Source organism: Mus caroli, chromosome 5, assembly GCF_900094665.2.
Source record: "Mus caroli chromosome 5, CAROLI_EIJ_v1.1, whole genome shotgun sequence".
In the NCBI taxonomy this organism is placed as follows: Eukaryota; Metazoa; Chordata; class Mammalia; order Rodentia; family Muridae; genus Mus; species Mus caroli.
This window is the reverse complement of record NC_034574.1, coordinates 44,561,944-44,573,832: the sequence shown is the minus strand read 5'-3', so window position 1 is coordinate 44,573,832 and position 11,889 is coordinate 44,561,944. Positions and strand designations below refer to the sequence as shown.

The window sequence follows — 11,889 nt, the reverse complement described above, 5'->3', positions numbered from 1 at the left end:
TGTAGGGATGAACCTCCTGACCTTTCCCTCATCCACTTTGCCATCTCTATTGTTGCTCTTGTTCAGCTCACATTGATATTTATGTGGGTAAGACTATGTACACAGCTTCTGACATTGCTGACAGATAAAGTCTTGAATTAATTGACTGAATATTTGGATGAAAAATCAGCTGGAAAATTCTCTGATCCTCTGGCTCTCTTCCACAATTTTCCTTTCAGCCTTAGGTGCAAGAATTCTTTCCTAGATGGATCCACTGGGATTAAACTCTACAACTGCATTCCGACTGGTTGTGGTTTTCTATACTGGTTTCCATCCATTGCAAAGAAAAGTTTCCCTGATGGGGAATACGGACTACAATGATATGTGGTTAGGAATTAGTAAAGTAGTGGTTGTTGGTTCTCCTCTGAAATCTCTAGGTCACTAGACTTGGGTAACTGGCTAGGTTAACAGGCAAGATGGTCCTCTTACTGAGCTGATCTTAATCCCAATTAGAGGTTGATTAATTACTGTCAAGTTCAGTGCAACACTACTGTATCCTTAGGATTATAGCAACATACTGGTCATTACTGTGACTTCAGATACAGAAACTGATTCTAAATGTAACTAAATTGCTTCTCCAGTTTCTATTGATTTGCAATATTAAAAAAAAGAGAGATGTAGGGCATCATGACTTTCAAGCATCCTCTCCTCAGAGACGTCTTCTCTACACCCCAGAATGCAAGACAATGGTGGAATTCTATCAATTCACACAAGAGTCTTCACAGTACCAGTTTAGAAATATATGAGAGAATGTGTGTTCAGAGATCTCAGAAGACCTAGCATCCATGGTGCTGGATATTTTGCAATACATGTACCATTCATCTAAGTCACAGTAATGCTAAGCTTGTTTTCCCTTCAAAATTTCCACTTGTGGTGTACAACACTTATGACACAGGGCACTTTTGCAGAAGTGGAGTGAAACTCCCTGAGACTTGCCTGAGAACTAAGTTGGGACTCTGCCCCTACAATGAATGATAGCAGCCTTGCATCAGCAGGACCTACACTGTCTCAGAAGAACACCAACACTTTTTATTCTCAATATATTACTTCCTTAGTGAAACCCCCAGTTGAGCTTCTGTGAGGTTTAGTGCTGATTAAGCCTTTATTGTTTAAAAAGAGGCCTGTTTCTTGAGCACTTCTATGGGGAGTTGGGAAGGCTAGGGCCAGCACAATCCTTACTGATTCTAGACCCTTTGTTTCTAAATTAAAGTAGGCTGCTAAGGTTGGTAACTGCATGAGTTATTGTTTTCTTAACATTAAACACTTGATTTAAAGCATATTCCCTCTGAAGGAAGGTATAATTTGGGAATTATTTGAAGTCTCTAAGTGGTTGGGAAGTGGGTTTAGCTGGATTCCTAGCTGTAAGCAAAAGTCGGCCTCTGATAAGAAGCTGTTGTATTTTATTGATGTGAAGGAGGTAATCACCCTCTCGGGGCTTTCTTTGGTTCAAGAGCATCCTCATTGTTATTTGCAGGCTGCAGTGTAAAATTCTGAATATGTTCAGATACATTTACCCCGTACAACTGAGTTCTTCTCATCAAAAGCAGCTTCCAAGTAGCTGGGCGAAGTTTTAACGATGTATTGGTTGTAACATGAGTTTTGTGAGGCAAGAAAGCTTCCCTCCATTACCTATTCATATGCAATATTGAATTATAAAATAAAACACGGACCTGAAATAGATAGACTTTCCAACAGAGAGACATGCAGCTGCATTACAGAGTCAATTTCATATAGGGATCTTGTGCTGAATCATTTAGCTATTTAGGAATGCATTTCGCAGCTAACTCATCCTGGCAGGCCCAGCGGAATGCGGTTCCTCTTAAAATAAATATGGAGTCATCAAACAGGCCTCACTGTGACAATTAACTGCTGGGCTTGAAGGAACTTTCCTATGGCTTTTCAAAGCATCCAGAACAAAAAGAGAGAGAGAGAGAGAGCATGAATCACGAGCACCTCTAGATATAGGAACAATCTTCTCAAATTTCAATCTTGAATATTAATCCATTGTATTTCCTAGCTGTTAAAAAAAAAAAGGCTTTGTTATACCTGCAAGTAACTGAGTTTCTGGGTAGCTTGAAACTTGCTAAAATAGTTAATTAATAATAATAATAGTAATAATAATAATAATAATAAATGAGAGAAATAATCAAATAGTGATATGTCTAGATGCATTACAGCAACATAGACTCAAATTTCCTTAAAAATTGAGTTATAATATAATTCTAGGAGTTGTTTAGTTGGCTTGACATTATGCATTCTTAAAGCTTTTGAAATAGTTTCACAGAGGGATGATGCTTATTAAGCCAGGGTAGCAGCAGAGGTGGAAAGAACCAAATAGATTTGAGATATATCCACTGAGCATGGGTATAATCATAGCTTTGCAACTGTGTTCACTATTATCCTATAACTTAAATATGGTATCTGGGTGCTAGGTAAAGAAAAATTTTATTCCCTGCTTCTGACACGGCCAAGAAAGATAATAGAATATGCATGGGGATATCACATGTGGCAGATGGAGCACGTTGTAGAGAAAAATATTAAGTGTTCAGCAACACCCATAGTCTAGAACACAGTGGAACTCAAGAAATTAAAATGAATCATGAAAAGGACATACTATACTTGGCCCTATCTGAGAACACAATGAGGGTGATTAACCCACAGGAACATGGTGTGACATTGGCTATCCGTGTGTTATTATACACTGGAAGTAGTACATGAGAGCAGAGAAAGCTTTATAAAGTAGATACACTCACAGGAGATATTAGCTAGATTCCTTGTGGAAAGCTGATACATCACCCTGTGATCCAATAGACTATATTCACCAGAAAGTGTCTTATGCAGGGAAGTTGTGAGTTTATTCCTATCCTGAAGGCACATGGTTAGTTGTTCCTTTTGTGACTCTGAGCAAAGCATGCGAATAGCCTGATTATCGGCATTTTACAAATGTATCAACAATACTCACAGGGATGATACCAGGTACCCTAAATCATAAGCAGTAATTGGCTCAGTTGCTATTTTGATCCCTTTGTACATCACTTCAAAGGCTGCCCTCCTTTTCTCTAAGCACCTGGGCCCTGGGGTCAATGCATGGAATTTCAGGGTGGAAGAGCTATGGGTCCTATTTCAAAGAAAACTTCTTTTGTACAATCAGATCTGAACATTTCGAAGGGTTGGCATGATAAGGTGGTGAGATCTCAACCCATTGACAAAGGACAAGTAACTTTGCCATCCTGTGACATTTTTAAATGGCATTGCAGTATTAAAGGGAAAAGAAGGCAAGCAAACTCTTTTCATTGGCAACATTAAATTGTCTTACAATTCAGACTAACGGAAACTGTAGATAAAGAAAGGTTTAATAGATTATAAAGTGATGTTTAAATGTTAGCATTTTTACTATTGACATCATTGCATACCTGAGTGGAATGAGGATAGCATGGCTCAGAACTCTCCTTGCTTATGGATGGTCATATTCTCTTAGACGGGACTGCTTAACAGAACAATCCATAGTTCCTTTGGGACATGGTGACACACAGACAGAAACATCATCTTTGATTGGAAGTGATGAGAATTTATGGCACAGGGACTTTTACATTATTAATTAGTTTTTTCTGTCTTGTCCATTTCTTTGCCCCCATTCAAGCAGGCAACCGACTCAAATCAAGAGCAGCTTGTGACAAGGCTTCTCAGCATTTTATCATCAAAACCACAAATTCACTGTGAATAGTAGACTCTAAAGGATACTGGAAGAGATTTCTCAGTGAGAAGAAAGTTGATAGAAAAATAAGAAAGATACATTGTTCTTACAGATAAGAATACTAGTATCCAATATCCTTGTACCATTCAATGGTAGAAGAAAAACCCAGTACTTGTCTACTTAGTTTTGCACAGAGGCCAGATGCTGGGGACAAGGCTTACTACATTATCAAATCATCCTTAAATTCATCTTTGACAGAGCCAAGGTTTTGCAATAGCCTAACAGTTAGAGAGGGGAAGTCCTTAAACTATCTAAATTTTCTGTAGCCCTCAAACAGTGCAAGTGGAATCAGCAATTTTAATAATGTTTACATCATTAAAGAAAATGAAAAAAAAATAAAGAAAAATGGACATGAGAGCTCACATTCATCTTAAAGTCCCCAAAGGGAAAGGCTGAGAAACTAAATGCAGTCTCAAGGGTAGAAGAGACCACTATGGTGAGAAAATCTTAAAGACAGTCATTTCAAAAAAGAGTTGAGGCCATGGATGACAAGCCCTAGACAGTGGCTGATTCTAAGTGTAATGTAACACCATGAGAATGGAATCTTCTCCATATACCATAAGAAAGCTTGCATGTGCTGAGCAGCCAACTTAAGATTGGGATCCTCACACATTCTTTAGGCAAGTGCTAACTGCACCTTCTCTGAAAGGCTAATTGAAGCCTATTATGGTATAACCCTTTCACATCCAAACTCTTTAAATCCTGAGTTAGCCAGTGCTGAACATCGAAATGAAATTTCAAGTCAGAATTTTTTTCCTTTATTATCTTCCTATGTCTTCAATTTTGTTAAAAATCTGTGGGAAGCTATATATTAGTGAAAATGCTACACTTCCCTCCACAGGGAAGAGAGCTGTGGCCACGAGTTAATCTCCTACTGTCTGCCTCCTCTATGGGAAAATAAAATTTCAAGGTCTTGTTGGATAGTGGGGCCTGGATATCTTACATTTCTTCTACTTACCCTATTGTGGTAGAAAGACTGTAATGGTTGCTGCCACATGTGCCGATTTAAAGTGTCACATTGAAGACTCCTGGCAGCTTCCTTTCCGTGTTCTCTCAAGAAGTCAGTCTACAGATTATGAAGGAGATAGTGCTGATATTAAATGATGAATCTCAATACATAGAAAGAGAAGAGGAGGAGGAAGGGAAGAGGGGGAGAAAGGGGAGGAGGGGGAGACAGAGTAGAAGCAGGTGACATGGAGATCAGTTCTAGGCACATGAATGAATTCACCCTAGACCTTCAGCCTGTTCTAGATTCAGCTGAATGAAGACAAGTGAGTAACCCCAATGACACTATTTGGAGCAGAAGAGCTGACCAGCTGAGATCAGTCTGAACTGCTGTCCATGAAGAACAAGTCACTGCTGTCCGACGTTATTATGCTCAGGGTTGTCAGTTATATAGCAACGAGATAACTAAAATAAACCTCTAGGGTTCATGGTATGTTATTATTTCAGCGTTCTTTCACCACACTTCCCCTCTCCTGGAAGTCTCTAATGAGTATAAATTAGAACATCTATAAATACCAGCTAGTTCCTTCTGGAGGAAACTTCACCAATGCAAATGTTCTCTGCCCTCAACTGAACTTCAGCTTCTTTAAATAATTCTTGATTATCATTCTGTATGCTTTACATTGACCATTAAATGTGCTTTCCATACCTTCTTTGCACCCCCCCTCCATCTCACACATCATTCTCTGTTTAAGGTCTACCTGGGTAGAGTAAGGTCACCCTGCCCTCTCTGTAGATCTTCGTGGCCCTCCATACAGGACCCATTCAGTGTGAACAGGTGGGAAGATGTTTCATTGGCTAGTCTCTATACCAGGCTAGAGAATTAACAAGTTTGCTCAGCTCTCATAGCTGCATGGCCCAGTCAACCTAGCAATAATAAAGCCATCATTTTGTGTTTTATATTTTTTACTTAGATGTGTTACTTTTTCATTCTAAATTTATAAAACAAGATAGGGAAAGTTACTGATTCATAAAATCCATGAAGGTTCTTAAATATTTACAAACTGGAACAGAATTTCAACTCCAGACAACAATTATTAATTTTCTTCGTTGTGGCCAATGTTTCTATATAAACTCTACATCCAAACCATTATCATTCGTTTAGTCTCAGGTCAAGTCCTACGTTCTTCTGCATTTTAAACTCTTCCTCTATACTGAGTCTCTGCTCTTCAAAAGTATCTCTTATGTAAAAATTACTCCTTCAAGACAGGCACATTTTATCCACCATGTTATTTCTGTGATTCATTTCTCAGGTGACTTCTTGGAGATGCTCCTCTAATATCAGCCTTCTTCTATCACATCATTTAGATTTTCAACATCCTTTAACTTGGTCACCATCCTTAGGCTCCTATGTTGTATTAATTCCTTAGTAAATAGAACAGTCTCTGGGCTCTCTGAGCTAGGGTTTCTACATTTTTCCTTAGGTGTAATAGTGGCTATCCTTTCTGTCCTTGACTTACATATAATGACACACACCCCACCCCCACCATTCTTTTAATTTAACTATGATTCAACATTCCACTCAGAGGCAATACCTTTCTACCACATAGCAAAACAGCAGCTTTCCCCAGGTCACCAACATTGTCTCCTTTCTCATTCTTTGCCCATTCACATTCTAGTGCCATCACGGCAATACAAGAGTTGTGGTCTAATTGCCATTTAACCATCTCTGCCTTAATCTTTATAACTTATTGCATACATCTCCATCCTCAGTTTTACCCACATAATTTATTTTTAATTACCTCATGGCTTGTCTTGGGAGTTGTATAATATATCATAAACACAACATTTCTTTATTTAAAAGTAAAATGTCATCAAGCTGGCTCATTGCTAAATTCTTCATCACATAAATTAGTATTATATCTCAACTGGTACCTCCATCTCAAAATGTCAGAAGTTTTGAATCTCATTTACTAACACATACTTATTCGCATGGGTACCATCTTTATAAATATTTCTGATATACAATATTATTTTTTCTGTATCCATTGCTTGTATTGATGTACCTACCAATAGCTTACCTACAGTATCATTCTATGTTTCCAAAGATAGTCTACTCCCTTACTATTCTTTGGATATCATTGTACTTGAGAATCCATAAAAGTCCTTAAGAGATTCTTGTTGTCTACCAAATATGTGAGCAGCACCTGTCTCTCTGTCAACATCTGGCTCCTCTCTACAGCTCCAGCCAAACTCTTGTATGTCTCCTGCAATATAGACAGGCATTTGATGCAAGCCCTCCCTGAACCTATTCAGTGGCTCATGCTTGCCTATCTGCTTTTCAAGGGCACTGTTCTAGGCTCACTGAATAAGGGAATAAAATATCCCATTCTAATGGGATTTACTGTCAAGTAGACAATGAACCATAAACAACAGTCATATGAATAAATTACATAAAACATATTAGAAAGATCATTGAGAATAAAAGAAAAATAGGCCATAAACAATACATAGAATTTACAGGTAAATAGAGCAATATAATAGAAAGAATAAGGTAAAACAAAGCAAAATGTTGAGGTAAAGGAACAAAGGGAATGTTGATTCAAGTTTCAAGCAGGGTAGAGAGCAGTAATTGAGAAGAGTTTTAAGCAGACAGAAGAAGATAAGGGTCAGTCATTGAGGTGTTCAGGCGGGTCCTTGTCATATTTGGAGAAGAGCAAGAAGGGCAAATTAAGTAACCAAGCAGTGTTCTATAAGGCAAGGTATCCTAGATATTCCTGAGCATTTTAGATTTGCTTTGAGTGAAATAGGAAGCCAGGGCAAAATGGTGAGCGAATGGAGTGCATATTCTGTCCTGAGTTATAAAAAGACATCTACTACTGTGCTGAAAAGAGGCTGGAAGAGTAGTGGTCGAGTCTAGGATACCGTGTGGCCACTGCATAAATCTAAGAGCAGATAGAGATTTGAAAAGCATGATAGGAAAGAAAGAAATAGAGAGAGGAAAGAAGCAAAGTAGGGAGTGAGATATGAAACAGAAAAAAGAAAAAGTGAATATAAAGACAGAAGAAATGGTAGACTGAAAAAGAACACACTGTCGCCACTGGACTGAGTCATTTGCTAGCCTAGCCCATTAGTATTCTGCCAGCTTCCACCTCAGCAGTGCTCCTTGCTCCTGTTATGGAGTTAGCAGCGACTAACCTGCCTTCCTCTTGATTAATCTGAGAGTAGAGTATTTTCTGCTACCTGGGCTATCAAGCTGAAGTCCTGTCTGCTCTTTGAACAATGAAATCAGCCCCAGAGACAAGAGTTGAAAGGAAATCAGAATAAGGCGAGTGGCAATTGGGCAGCTAGACTAAATATAGAGTCATTCCTGCAACTCCTGCTGCCCACACTCTGTGCCTGTTTCCTTGTGAATCTACATTTGGGGAGAAATTCCACCTGTCCTTGTGTCCATGAAATGTTTATGCGTTCTTTAGTCTAGAAAGATGCTCAGAAATTGATTGAGTGAATAGCAATTCCATGTGGAGAAGAAGAAGCTGATAAACAGAATGTATAAATTCCAGAAGAAAACCAATAGGTTTTTTGCCCTGAAAAAACTATGGCAGCCGGGTGTGGTGGCGCATTGAAACCATACTTAAACAAACAAACAAACAAACAAACAAACAAACTAGAAATGACTATGTTACAAATGCAATTCACACTATATTAGTGATAGCTTTTTATCATGGAAACTTTCTTAAACTGCTTCACTCAGATCTTTCTGTGGACAGATACTTTCCACGTCTTTTGGGTCTTTACCTACTTTCCATTTTCATCCCCAGTGAACAGCTCATTGCAATCCTGTTTATCTCAGGCAGACCTTGCCAGGATATTTAATAATTGCCCTTCCTGTGCTGGAAGTTGTTATATTGATCGCTTTGAGAGATAATATTTACTTTTTTCTCTACATCCATTTGTTCAGAGCATTCCATATACAGTCACAGCAATTATCAGAGCTAATTCTCAAAAGCAGAGAAATTGCAGTCTTTGGCTTCTATCTATAGGTTTTCCTTCACTTTTACAAATAATGATTTATGCAAAGTCACCAAGACAGCCATTGCTTCGATGCTAGGTTTATTATCTCCATGATGAACAGACAAGTCATTAAGCGCTCTAGGAGGATTAGTGTAGAGAAAGATCACCACACTGTGATTTTTCTGGTTATGTGGTTCAATACAATGATGGTTTAAGGAAATAAGAGCCAATTCGAGACCTGCCATTGTGGAACTCTAAATATCATCAATAGGCAGTTATCAAAGCTCGGACTGATTGGGATTTTCCTCCCATAAAATTCTCATCCATCACATACCCACTAAGTGAGTCACAACAAGTAAATTCTAAGAAATGGGAATGATGTCCCAGTTTGAATCTATAATATATGTCTTACCCCTGGGCCAAGGCTATCAAGTAACCAGAAAGAGTTCCCTTAAGCCTTGTGTAATTAGCTTCCATATAGCCACATTTCATGTTGCTCTGTATATTGTGTGGAGTGTATGTTTGTGGATTTAAAATTGTATTGGTTATAAGAAGACCAGTACAGTTTCTTTCGAACTGTATTTTTATGTGCATTATGGTTGGTAGAAGGCATAGGAAAGTGATGGATGGATGAGTGATTGAATATATGAATGAATGAATGAATGAATGAATGAATGAATGAATATACAAACACCTAACTCTGTCTCTGTTTGTTATCCTTGGTTCTTCTCTGAACTTTATTCTAAATAGTGATCAACTGTTCTCTTACCATATAGATGTAGTGGGAACCTAATTTTCATAAGGCTCCATTTATTATTAAAGGTTTTATATAGACTATGTCTAGGATTTCTTTATATCTTGCTCACAGTAGGTGCCCCCTCTCCTTCTTTTGTCAGCTACTCTACATTCTAGATTTCTACAATTGGAAACTACAGAATGTGATAATGACACTAGCAGCATTAAAGTTAACAGCTTTATAGTTGGTGTAGTTTAATAGAGAATAAATGCATGGAAGCAAGTACCTGATACTTAATTACTGTATTCATAATTTCAAAATCTGGGAAGCATGGTTTAGGTCATTCAATTTCTCTGGTTTCAGTATCTTCAGCTTTATGATAATATAACAATGCTCTGGCTCAAAGGATTATTGTGGAGGTGAAATGTACAGTACATTTTAGTTGTTCTTAGAGTACAGTAGTGCTGAATAGCATGACCTATGGTTTCAGGGCATATTCCTGCGGGAACTAGGCATGATTTTATTGCTCAACAATTCCAAGACAGGAACAGTTACATTCTCATCAGTTGACTGATGAGAAAACTAAGATTCAGAGTTCCTTAACAGAGTCAGGTTCAGAGCTAACCAAGTTAAACAAATTCCAACAAAGAGGGAATGGCTGGGCTGCAGTTCAAATCTAGGCAGTTAGACTTTGTCTCTTAGAGGTGGATAGGATTTCCCTTTCGTGTCCCATCAGATATGGTATTACTCCTTCCCAGTAGTCACTAGCACTTCTGCTTGTCCATCAAGCTTCCTTTCACTACTGGTAATATCAGTGTTGGATAGCATGTTTTAAACACTCGTTTGATAGTAAAATTGAGTGTAGTTAGTCTGAAGTGACTAACTACATTAATTTAATTTAACTTAATGGTTATTATACAATGATTCACTTCTCCCTTTTATGATTTGATTGCAGTCAAAGGCTGGGCTGATCCTTGTACTGCTTGGTATACTCCACATACACATACATGTGATGTTCCTTAAAATAAATACTTGCTAGAGGCACTGCTGTCACGTAATGGACATGGAGTGCTACAGATGTTGACAGGAGTAAGTCCATTTGGACATATGTGATGATTCAGGTAAAATGAGAGAATGAAGTTCCAGGGTTTCAGGAAAGGATAAAGCAAGAGTACATTTGTGAGATAGGTACACCATCAGATGAACAACTAGGCCTCCTGGGCTTGGATCTCTGCTTGTTACAATGCTCTTTGTATGAGAAAATGTCTACTTACTGCTAGGTTCTCATTTTAATTAATTCTGACACTGGGCTGACTGGCTCTACCAAAATGCTCAGATGCAAATAAGATGAGTGTGGGAGGAGACTCCCAAATGTGTGCCTGAGCCTGGACATCTATGAATGTATGTCATACTAAGAGCTTCTTAATTCTAAATTGTGAGCAACAGCAATCCACAACACTGTGTAGGAAAACTCATTCAATTACAACTCTAAAATTTAAGTTGCTTCTTTAAACCTTGATTAAAATTACCGGGCATGCAACAGCAGACGGAGAGCAGCAATGCTGCCCTGAGCAGTGATTAATGGCCAGTCCATCAGGTTGTTTTGCAATAATCATCAGGGTCCTCTAAGGATCAGCATCTCCAGCATCTGCAAGGAAAGACAGATGTGTGGCTGCCTCGTGAGACCTACTGAGTCAATTTCTCTGGGGTGCCAGTGATGATATGTGGATACAGGATGTGTGATGCAGTGATGCTTCAGTTATCCTGTAAGTTGTGTATAGCTGATGTCTGTGTTGAATTTATACTAAAAAAAAAAGAAAAAGAAAAAAAAGCGACTACAGCATAGCCACTATGTTGAGATATGTAGTAGCCATCCAAAGGCTCATATGTTGGTGACTAGGTCCTCAGAAATAGGTTAAATCATGGAGAGTTGAGTAGATTAAAAAAGCACTGATTCACCAGTGGATTAATCATCAATAAATCCAAAGTAGGATAGTGTTACTGGTAGACAGGGCCTCGTTTGATGAAGGAGGCTATGAAGACACACATAGAACAATATGCCTTAACCAAGGGCCCTTCCTGTTTCTCTGTACTTTGTATGTATATATGTACTCTGTGTGTACAACATGTGCAAGGAGCTTATTGATGTTAGGGGTCACTGTTGGATATATTCCTCAATCATGCTTTACTGTTTTGGAGACAAAGTCCCTCACTGAACATGTAGCTTGTCAATTTAGCTTGACTGTAGCTTTGCTAGCTAGAAAGCTCCAAGTGTCAAGCTTGTTTCAGAATGGGATCATGGGCAAAAGCTGTCATACTTTGTCTTTTTAAGATATGGGTTCTTGGAATCGAACCCAGGTCCCCAGGGTCATGTGGCAAACAATTTACTGAGTGAGTCATC

At 38.5% G+C, this 11,889-nt stretch overlaps 1 long non-coding RNA gene across 1 annotated transcript; it reads right to left on the bottom strand.

Annotated features, from left to right (window-relative positions):
• Window positions 1–3,615: 3,615 nt before the first annotated feature.
• Window positions 3,616–11,128, bottom strand: LOC110293842. The gene is made up of 3 exons (XR_002377868.1): window positions 11,018–11,128; window positions 4,752–4,859; window positions 3,616–3,779 (listed from the first exon to the last, which is right to left on the bottom strand). It is a non-coding gene; the product is annotated as an uncharacterized LOC110293842 (long non-coding RNA).
• Between the last annotated feature and the right edge of the window lie 761 nt (window positions 11,129–11,889).